Here is an 11,653-nt window from a genome sequence, read left to right on the forward strand (position 1 = left end):
GAGGAATAGCATCTTGTAGGAGTGAGGATGATCCAGTTGTGAGTGTGGGGGAAGTGCATGGGGCAGTGAGTAGAATGAAAGGGGGTAAAGTAGCTGAGATTGATGGTATACAGATCGAAATGTTAAAAGCAGGTGGGGATATAGTTTTGGAGTGGTTAGTGTAATTATTTAATAAATATATGGAAGAGGGTAAGGTACCTAGGGATTGGTAGAGTCCGTGCATAGTTCCTTTGTATAAAAGCAAAGGGGACAAAAGAGTGCGTATAAATTGCAGGGGAATAATTCTGTTGAGTATACCTGGTAAAGTGCATTATTGAAAGAATTAAGAGTATGATGGATAGAAGGATAGCAGATGAACAAGGAGGCTTTAGGAAGGGTAGGGGGTGTGTAGACCAAGTGTTTGCAGTTAAACATATAGGTGAACAGTATTTAGACAAGGGTAAAGAGGTCTCTGTGACATTTATGGATTTGGAGAAGGCGTATGATAGGGTGGATAGGGGGGCAATATGACAGATGTTGCAAAAGTATGGAATAGGAGGTAGGTTATTGAAAGCGGTGAAAAGTTTTTACGAGGATAGTGAGGCTCAGATTAGAGTATGTAGGCGAGAGAGAGATTATTTCCCAGTAAAAGTAGACCTTAGACAAGGATGTGTGATGTCACCGTGGTTGTTCAATATATTAATAGATGAAGTTTTAATAGAAGTGAATGCTCAGGTGTTGGCAAGAGGTGTGGGGTTAAAAGATGAAGAATCTAACATAAAGTGGGAGTTGTCACAGCTGCTTTTTGCTGATGACACTGTGCTTTTGGGAGATTCTGAAGAGAATTTGCAAAGGTTGGTTGATGAGTTTGGTAGGTTATGTAAAAGAAGAAATTTAAAAGTGAATATAGGAAAGAGTAAAGTGATGAGAACAAAAAAATTTGGTAATGGAAGATTGAATATCAGATTGGAAGGAGAGAGTATGGAGGAGGTGAATGTGTTCAGATATTTAAGAACGTAAGAACATCAGAAAGAAGGAACACTGCAACAGGCCTACTGACCCATGCGGAGCAAGTCCATGTCTCCCCCCGGATTAACCCCATGACCCACCCCCCCGGATTAGCTCAATGACCCACCCAGTCTGGTCACCTCCATTCAAGGAAGGAGCACGACGCCAGACCCAGCAGCACAAGCTAGTCGGGTCCAACTCACACTCACCCACACCCACTCATGTATTTATCTAACCTATTTTTAAAAATACACAACGTTTTAGCCTGAATAACTGTGCTCGTGAGTTTATTCCACTCATCCACAACTCTATTACCAAACCAGTGCTTTCCTATATTCTTCTTGAATCTGATTTTTTCCAACTTGAAACCATTGCTGCGAGTCCTGTCTTGGCTGGAAATTTTCAGCACGCTATTTACGTCCCCTTTATTTATTCCTGTTTTTCATTTATACACTTCGATCATATCCCCCCTAATTCTACGCCTTTCGAGAGAGCGCATATTCAGGGCCCTCAATCTGTCCTCACAGGGGAGATTTCTGATACATGGGATCATCTTTGTCATCCTCCTCTGTACGTTTTCCAGAGCATTTATATCCATTCTGTAATACGGTGACCAGAACTGAGCAGCATAATCTAAATGAGGCCTAACCAAGGATATATAGAGTTGAAGAACAACCTGAGGACTTCTATTATTTATACTTCTAGATATGAAGCCAAGAATTCTTTTAGCTTTATTGCGAACACTAATGCACTGTTGTCTTGGTTTTAGATTACTGCTAACCAGAACTCTTAAATCCTTTTCGCAATCAGTAGTATTAAGATCTACATTATTTAGTTTATATGTGGCATGGTTATTTACCTGTCCAACATTCAGAACGTGTCAGCAGATGGGTCTATGAAGGATGAGGTGAATCATAGAATTGACGAGGGGAAAAGGGTGAGTGATGTACTTAGGAGTCTGTGGAGACAAAGAACTTTATCCATGAAAGCAAAGAAGGGAATGTATGAGAGTATAGTTATACCAACGCTCTTATATGGGTGTGAGGCATAGGTTGTGAATGTTGCAACAAAGAGAAGGCTGGAGGCAGTGGAGATGTCATGTCTGAGGGCAATGTGTGGTGTGAATATAATGCAGAGAATCTGTAGTTTGGAGATTAGGAGGTGTGGAATAACCAAAACTATTATCCAGAGGGCTGAGGAGGAGTTGTTGAGATGGTTTAGACATGTAGAGAGGCTGGAACAAAATAGAATGACTTCGAAAGTGTATCAATCTGTAGTGGAGGGAAGGTGGGGTAGGGGTCAGCCTAGGAAAGGTTGGAAGGAGGGGGGGTCAAGGAAGTTTTGTGTGCGAGGGGCAAGCGTGCGTGAGCGTGTTAAATAGGAGCAAATGGAGACAAATGGTTTTTAGGACTTGATGTGCTGTTGGAGTGTAAGCAAGGTAACATTTATGAATGGATTCAAGGAAACCGGCAGGCCGGACTTGATTCCATGAGATGGGAAGTACAGTGCCGGCACACTGAAGGAGGAGTGTTAAGGTTGCAGTTTAAAAACTGTAGTGTAAGCATACATCTGGCAAGACAGTGACGTAATGAATGATGGTGAAAGTTTTTCTTTTTCGGGCCACCCTGCCTTGGTGGAAGACGGCCGATGTGTTAATAAAAAAAAAATACATATAATCATACATATAAGTACTACCCTAGACATATAAGGCCTTTATGTAAAAGCTACCCCACACTAGAACCTGTAGTGAGAACCTTACTATCAAAGTAATAAGAGAAAACAACATAATATGTGGGTGAGTGTGTGTTCATACACCCACACTCACACATACTTTTGCCTCGTACAGAATTCTGAATCTTCTGATGGCTAGCAGGTACGAGATATACCGCAGTGTTGTTCCAGTAGCATTTTGGGCTGCCATGCTTAGAAGATTTATCTCGTGGTCCTTCCTCAGGCTGACACTAGTGATGTATCCCAGCTAAGGCTGACACTATGAAGTCTTTCAATCCAGGCTGACATTACTGAAGTCTCTAAGCTCAGGCTGACACATTACAACACAGCGGCCCATCCTATGTGATGTAATAGGGAAACATAGCTAGTGTTTCTTCCCACTGTGTGACCGTCGCAAGTTAATGACGTGTCTCTGCATCTGTGGACGTCACTTTAAATCTCGCAAGAGACGTCCCGAGATTATTCAAGTCTATTATTTATATCTTGGAGAACATCATCTAGAATACGCGACCACGTTCTTGGATTTATATTAACCAAAATTAGGCTATTGGCACTATGTATGGCACTTGTGTATGGTTACTGGCACTATGTATTAACGCTCGTGTATGGCACTTGTGTTTGGTTACTGGCACTAAGTATTAACGCTCGTGTATGGCACTTGTGTATGGTTACTGGCACTATGTATTAACGCTCGTGTATGGCACTTGTGTATGGTTACTGGCACTAAGTATTAACGCTCGTGTATGGCACTTGTGTATGGTTACTGGCACTAAGTATTAACGCTCGTGTATGGCACTTGTGTATGGTTACTGGCACTAAGTATTAACGCTCGTGTATGGCACTTGTGTATGGTTACTGGCACTAAGTATTAACGCTCGTGTATGGCACTTGTGTATGAAATAATACATATTTTAAATCTGTTTGGAAAAAAAAGTATTTTGACAAATGGAGGAATTTTTTTAGATTTTTACGTGATGGTGTATGCAAATATTTTTTTGCGTCATGTTGCATATAAATTCACATTTTTTACGTCATGTTGCATAAAAATGGAGTTTTTTTTTACATAATGTCGCATAAAAATACAGATTTTGACGTCTTGTTGCTTAAAAATACAGATTTTGACGTCTTGTTGCTTAAAAATACAGATTTTGACGTCTTGTTGCTTAAAAATACAGATTTTGACGTCTTGTTGCTTAAAAATACAGATTTTGACGTCTTGTTGCTTAAAAATACAGATTTTGACGTCATGTTGCATAAAAAATGGAGACAATGAAGTTACATTAAAAAATAAACAATTAGATTTTAATGTTGAAATAAATTTGTTTCCAAATTAATTTAATGTTTATTCAAGTTATTAATTATTATACAGAGGGAAATTAGGGTACATTATTTTAATTAAAATCAGTTTTACAAGTTAGCTCTCTCTCTCTCTCTCTCTCTCTCTCTTTCTCTCTGTCTCTCTCTCTCTGTCTCTGTCTCTCTCTCTCTCTCTCTCTCTCTCTCTCTCTCTCTCTCTCTCTCTCTCTCTCTCTCTCTCTCTCTCTCTCTCTCTCTCTCTCTCTCTCTCTCTCTCTCTCTCTCTCTCTCTCTCTCTCTTTCGCTCTTTCTGTCTGTTTGTCTGTCTGTCTGTCTGTCTGTCTGTCTCTCTTTTTCTCTCTCTCCATTAATTAATTACGAATATGCAAATCACAAATCAATTATTGCACACCTCATATTGCATTTGCACTGTTGTGCTAGTAACTGGCTAGAAGGTAGACTACTGTGCTAGTAGCTGACTAGAAGGTAGACTACTGTATTAGCAGGTGGCTAGAAGGTAGACTACTGTACTAGCAGCTGGCTAGAAGGTAGACTACTGTGCTAGTAGCTGGCTAGAAGGTAGACTACTGTATTAGCAGGTGGCTAGAATGTAGACTACTGTACTAGCAGCTGGCTAGAAGGTAGACTACTGTGCTAGTAGCTGGCTAGAAGGTAGACTACTGTGCTAGTAGCTGACTAGAAGTTAGACTACTGTATTAGCAGGTGGCTAGAAGGTAGACTACTGTACTAGCAGCTGGCTAGAAGGTAGACTACTGTACTAGCAGCTGGCTAGAAGGTAGTGACTACTGTGCTAGCAGCTGGCTAGAAGGTAGACTACTGTGCTAGTAGCTGACTAGAAGGTAGACTACTGTATTAGCAGGTGGCTAGAAGGTAGACTACTGTACTAGCAGCTGGCTAGAAGGTAGACTACTGTACTAGCAGCTGGCTAGAAGGTAGTGACTACTGTGCTAGCAGCTGGCTAGAAGGTAGACTACTGTGCTAGTAGCTGACTAGAAGGTAGACTACTGTATTAGCAGGTGGCTAGAAGGTAGACTACTGTACTAGCAGCTGGCTAGAAGGTAGACTACTGTACTAGCAGCTGGCTAGAAGGTAGACTACTGTACTAGCATCTGGTTAGAAGGTAGACTACTGTACTAGTAGCTGGCTAGAAGGTAGACTACTGTACTAGCAGCTGGCTAGAAGGTAGATTACTGTACTAGCAGCTGGCTAGAAGGTAGACTACTGTACTAGTAGCTGGCTAGAAGGTAGACTACTGCACTAGCAGCTGGCTAGAAGGTAGACTATTGTACTAGTAGCTGGCTAGAAGGTAGACTACTGTACTAGTAGCTGGCTTGAAGGAAGACTACTGTACTAGCAGCTGGCTAGAAGGTAGACTACTGTACTAGTAGCTGGCTAGAAGGTAGACTACTGTGCTAGTTGCTTGCTAGAAGATATATTACAGTAGTAGTAGTTAGCTAGAAGGTAGAGAATGTTGTGCTAATAGCTGACTAGATGGTGGTGGAACAATCTATCTAGTAAGCTAATAGAAGCTAGGACCCTGAATAGCTTTGTGAAAAGGTTAAGCAAAAAATAGGCTGAGAATAGATGGTTTGGAGAAGGACCTGCCTAGTATGGGGCAGTAGGCCTTCTGCAGTGTTCTTCCATTCTTATGTTCTAGTAAAAACTTAGGTGGGCTAATAAAGAGATAGCAGGGCTAGTAAAGACCTGGTTGGGCTAGTATAGAGCTGCCTGGGCTAGTAAAGAGCTATCGAGGCTAGTAAAGAGCTAGCTGGGCCTAGTACAGAGCTGGCTGGGGTAGTAAAGGCCTAGCTGGGCTAGTACAGAGCTAGCTGGACTAGTAAAGGTCTAGCCATGCTAGTCAAGACCTAGTTGGGCTAGTAAAGAGCTAGCCAAGCTAGTAAAGAGCTAGTCAGGCTAGAAAAGAGCTAGCTGAGCTAGTAAAGAGCTAGCTGATATACTAAAGAGCTAGCTGGGCTAGAAAAGAGCTAGCTGGTATACTAAAGAGCTAGCTGGGCTAGAAAAGAGCTAGCTGGACTAGTAAAGAGCTAGCTGGGCTAGTAAAGAGCTAGCTAGTAGTGCTTCTCGTGGGGTTGAAGTTTAACAGCCACTTCACTGGCCTTCCACAGTTGCTGGGCTAGATGCTTCTGCTGGGCTAGTTGAGACGGCTCAGCTTCCTGGGATCAAGAACATAGATCATTAATTACTCTCATTAATTATGATTAACGAGTAGATATTATGTAATTAAGGTAATGAGACTCTTATTACCCCTTCACTCCTTCCTTCCTTCACTCCTTCCTTCCTTCACTCCTTCCTTCCTTCACTCCTTCCTTCCTTCACTCCTTCCTTCCTTCACTCCTTCCTTCCTTCACTCCTTCCTTCCTTCACTCCTTCCTTCCTTCACTCCTTCCTTCCTTCACTCCTTCCTTCCTTCACTCCTTCCTTCCTTCACTCCTTCCTTCCTTCACTCCTTCCTTCCTTCACTCCTTCCTTCCTTCACTCCTTCCTTCCTTCACTCCTTCCTTCCTTCACTCCTTCCTTCCTTCACTCCTTCCTTCCTTCCTTCACTCCTTCCTTCCTTCACTCCTTCCTTCCTTCACTCCTTCCTTCCTTCACTCCTTCCTTCCTTCACTCCTTCCTTCCTTCCTTCACTCCTTCCTTCCTTCACTCCTTCCTTCCTTCACTCCTTCCTTCCTTCACCACAACACTCCTTCCTTCCTTCACCATCACAACACTCCTTCCTTCCTTCACTCCTTCCTTCCTTCACTCCTTCCTTCCTTCCTTCACTCCTTCCTTCCTTCACTCCTTCCTTCCTTCACTCCTTCCTTCCTTCCTTCACTCCTTCCTTCCTTCACTCCTTCCTTCCTTCACTCCTTCCTTCCTTCACTCCTTCCTTCCTTCACTCCTTCCTTCCTTCACTCCTTCCTTCCTTCACTCCTTCCTTCCTTCACTCCTTCCTTCCTTCACTCCTTCCTTCCTTCACTCCTTCCTTCCTTCCTTCCTTCCTTCCTTCCTTCCTTCCTTCCTTCCTTCCTTCCTTCCTTCCTTCCTTCCTTCCTTCCTTCACTCCTTCCTTCCTTCACTCCTTCCTTCCTTCCTTCACTCCTTCCTTCCTTCACTCCTTCCTTCCTTCACTCCTTCCTTCCTTCACTCCTTCCTTCCTTCACTCCTTCCTTCCTTCACTCCTTCCTTCCTTCACTCCTTCCTTCCTTCACTCCTTCCTTCCTTCACTCCTTCCTTCCTTCCTTCCTTCCTTCCTTCCTTCCTTCCTTCCTTCCTTCCTTCCTTCCTTCCTTCCTTCCTTCCTTCCTTCCTTCCTTCACTCCTTCCTTCCCTCCGTCCATCCTTCCTTGCCCACTTCAGTTACTCCTTCCTTCTTTCCTTCCCTCCCTCCTTCATTATTTGACTCACTCCTTCCCTCCCTCTCCCCACATTCCATCCCTCCCTCCCTCCCTCCCTCCCTCCCTCCTTTTACATACCTTGCACTCTGCGAAGTATCGTCCGCTCACTCCATCTACTTCCTCCGCCACAGCTAGATAGATGGAAGTTTTTGCTCCCAACTCTGGATCCTAGAGTAGACGATAGACATAGGTAGATGGAGAACATATAGGGACAGGTAGATAGTGAATAGGTTGTGATAGGTAGAGAGGGAATAGGTTGGGACAGGTAGATAGGGAATAGACGGGGATAGGTAGATAGGAAATAGGTCGGGATAGGCAGTATTTGCACCAAATATTCACTCCAGCCACTGCTATATATTTACACACGCTGTTTTTACTCCCACTATATAAACACTGATGTTTAGGTTAAACATTTAAATCCACTTAAGATTTTACACAAAACATCTCCACTTAAATCTATGGTAATGGTGTGAAAAATAAATATGTTAATGGGTTGGAAAATTGATGGTAATGAGGTGGAAAATAAATCCATGATGATGGGGTACCATACCTTGCAGACAGTGACGAAGAAAATCTTGATAGCACAGATCCTGAGACTCAGGAGATGAGCATTCAGAATCTCGGAGTTTGTTTCCCCAGGGTTCGCACAGTTGGCTGTCACCCCTGTGGGTGGAGACTTTCACTGAGGTCAATGGTGGAAAAGTAAACTCAAATGCAGTAATAATGCGAACCTTTATTGACAACGTTTCGCCCAGTGGGTTTTATCAAGTCACAAACAGATCTACCTGGGTGACTTATTTGTTTTATTCATCAGGAACTGCGTCCTGACACAGGTCTTAATCCTAAGATGACGCGTCTGAGGATCTTGAAGATGTCGGTCTAATTCAGCTGTTCTGTGGCAGCGATCAGGGTTTTGCTCTGGGTAAAGAGTACGAGAGTATATATAGGGCGGAGAGTCACGTCAAGAATATATATATATATATATATATATATATATATATATATATATATATATATATATATATATATATATATATATATATATATATATATATATATATATATATATATATATATATATATATATATATATATATATATATACACACACACACTCTCTTGTATGGCTCACCGTGCCCTTGTCATAGGGCTGCCCCTGCCATTGGGCTGTAAACGGTACATCACATGTACATACTCCGACACTCCTTCAGTAGCCACTGCCGTGTCACCGTGTGGAAAAGATCCGGGCCAGGACTCGTCCTGACAAACCTACATGAGCATGAATATCTTTACCCAGGTAGCTCTGTTTGTGACCTGATAAAGTCCACTGTATGGGAGAAACGTGCTCAATAAAGGATCGCATTATACTGTATTCGTGTTTATTTTTTCATTGTGTCTGTATTTTATACCATTTATCTCCGCTGAAGTTAGTGGTCACGAGAGATTGCGAGCTGTCAAGGGGATTATTATGGAGTGACAGAGTTCTATGGCTTGTTTCTGTAGTGCTTAAGAGTCGGAGGTCAAGGCTTTGAAGGATGTTTTTCTTGAGGAGGAAAATAAGAAACTGAAAATTCGCCTGGATAAGTATAGCAACAAATGTGAGGTGGTTGGGGTTAGTGAAGGGAAACAGGTTACCATCAGCGAGGAACAGATTGGCCGCCGTTACGAGTAAAAAGTATTTCCCAGTATAAGAAGAAACATTAAAATAAGGTTAAGAGAAAAGACTTGAAGATAGCAAATTGCTTCTCTGTTCTCCAGAACGAATGTACTTCATTGGTCAGTGAGGATAAAGGTACCACTAAGTGCTCTGTTCATAAAGGTAAGAATATCATTCTGGTCTGTCATTCACATGATCTTTGGACCGTGCTTTCTGTAACGGAAATAGGAAGGTGAGACAGAGGATGTGTTTCCCTGGAGCTGGTGTTGTTGACATAGTCAACAGGTTGGATAATATCATGTCAGATAATGGGAACAAGCCCATTATCTGCTTCAGTGCTGGTGGGAATGATATTGGAGAGAGCAGGAGAAAGGAGCTGCTAGTTATGTCCAGGACAGCTACAGATCTAATAGTGCTAAGAGAGGGGTCCACAGTCCAACACAGATAAGAATGGTGGGAGATGAAAAGAGGCTGGAGGTAATCAGTCCCTAAGCCTGGTGGGACAGACAGTAAGTGTACAATATATGAACGGAGAAGGGACTTACATACTGACGACAGTCTGCAGTATATAATGTACATTTACCAAGATTGATGGACCGAACACATCGACTCCAGACTGAGAGACTGATTACCTCAGACTCTTTTTCATCTCCCACAATTCTTCTTTGTGTTGGACTGAGGAAGCGGTTGATAAGCGAAACGTTTCCACAATAAAGATACCCAGATGTTTCACAAATGCATCATTAACTTAATGAAAAAGATGACAAAGTTGATCCCATGTACGAAACATTCTTTCTACGAGGATAGACTGACGGCACCTAATCTACATTCTCTAGTAAGACGTAGAATTGGAGAGGATATAACAGACGTGTATAAATGGAAGGCAATTAAATACAGGGGATATAAATAACGTGCAACAATGGGTTCACATTGGAAAGGCTAGAAAGGATATAGGGAAGCACTGGTTTAGTATGTAGATGAGTGGAACAAACTCCCGAGTAGTGTTACTAAACTAAAACCTTGTGTAGCTCTAAAATAAGTTGGAAAGTACATGAGTGGGTGTGAGTTAGACCTGCCTAGCATAGGCCAGTAGGCCTACAGTTGTGCAAACCTTTCATATGCGCTTATGTTCTGAAGAACACAAGAATGGAGAAGCAATGCAGTAGGATTACTGGCCCATGATAACGAGTACAACATATGTTAGGCAGATCTAACTACTACTACTGCCTCCAGTGTTATATTCGCTTATATTCGACTGAAGAAGCCTGTTGTGCAGGCGATACGTTTCGGTAATAAAGATACCTAAATGCTCCACATGTTTCTAGAGGACCTGGCTTCCCACTCCCTCCCTCCTTGACCTGTCCTTCCAGGCGTCCACCTGACATTCCCTACTCCCCAGCAAGGTGAGGCTGCAACTTTTCTCACATAATTATGTTCACCATTCACTTGTGTATCTGCTGAAGAGGATCCCAGAAGAAAGGTCAAATATAGACATCAATGAGCCTCCTGTGTTTCTGTCTCCGTCTGGGTTATTGCTGAGCAAGTGTCTGTTAATTAACAGGCTGATACTATATTGTTTGGAGAATCAAGTGTTAAAACACAGGGAAGAACAGTTACCTGAGCCTGACAGCTTGACAGCCAGCTCCTGGGTGAACAGCACGTTGCACAGCTTGCTCTGTCCGTAAGCCACTACTGGGGAGTACTTGTCGTGTTCGAAGTTCAACGAGTCTGGGTCAAGCTTCTTGCGTTTCGAATGGGATGGGGACGTCACGTTGATCACCCGGCTAGGAGAACTTTTCTTCAACATCCCTTGTTAAAGGAATAACAACAGTACATAAGAACAACAAAAAGGAGGAACACTGCAGCAGGCCTACCGGACCATACTAGGCAGGTCCTCCTCAAACCCGCTAACATAAGATAAACAGCAGCAATGCCTTATGCTAATGAGATTTGTGCAACATTTGGGTATGTTGACTGTAGTAACGTTTCACTAGCCAGTGACTTCATCGGTTCAGTACAGAAGAGGAACAGTGGAAGGTGTGAAGGAGTTTGAGGTGCTCAGTCCCTCAGCCTGGAGAGGACGCGTTTAGTCCATCAGGAGAATCAGCAACAACCTTGGTTACTGTAACAACAACAACCAGAACATTAAAATTAGCAGCAAGAGCAATATTTACAACAATAACAGTAAAACCAGAAACAACTGAGGGTTGATGCATTTGTTAGTAGTTGAATTTTGTTATTGGTTTATTTTTATTATTATAATAATTATTATAATAATAATAATTATTATTATTAGAATGAATAAGAAAAATAAAAAAGAATTGTGTAGGGCTCTATTACGAACACAGATAGCAACTGAAGCAGTGTTGCACCTTGCCATAACCCAAGTCAGCAACACAACTAGCAACATGGCAATAAAGGAACAAGGCGATCACAGAACGAGTAGTTTCTCTCTAATCCGTATATTCTTTCTCTACTGCTACGTACGTACACTATTTACACAGTTAAGTTGCCAGAATAAAGATAAAGACATAACGAGCCATTCGGAGAGAAGAAAAAGTGG

General features: G+C 42.3%; 1 pseudogene; it reads right to left on the bottom strand.

Annotated features, from left to right (window-relative positions):
* Window positions 1-4,048: 4,048 nt before the first annotated feature.
* LOC128695036 (retinol dehydrogenase 13-like) overlaps window positions 4,049-11,653 on the bottom strand; it is a 16,090-nt pseudogene continuing 8,485 nt past the window's right edge.

Source organism: Cherax quadricarinatus, chromosome 35 (genome assembly GCF_038502225.1).
Source record: "Cherax quadricarinatus isolate ZL_2023a chromosome 35, ASM3850222v1, whole genome shotgun sequence".
NCBI lineage: Eukaryota > Metazoa > Arthropoda > Malacostraca > Decapoda > Parastacidae > Cherax > Cherax quadricarinatus.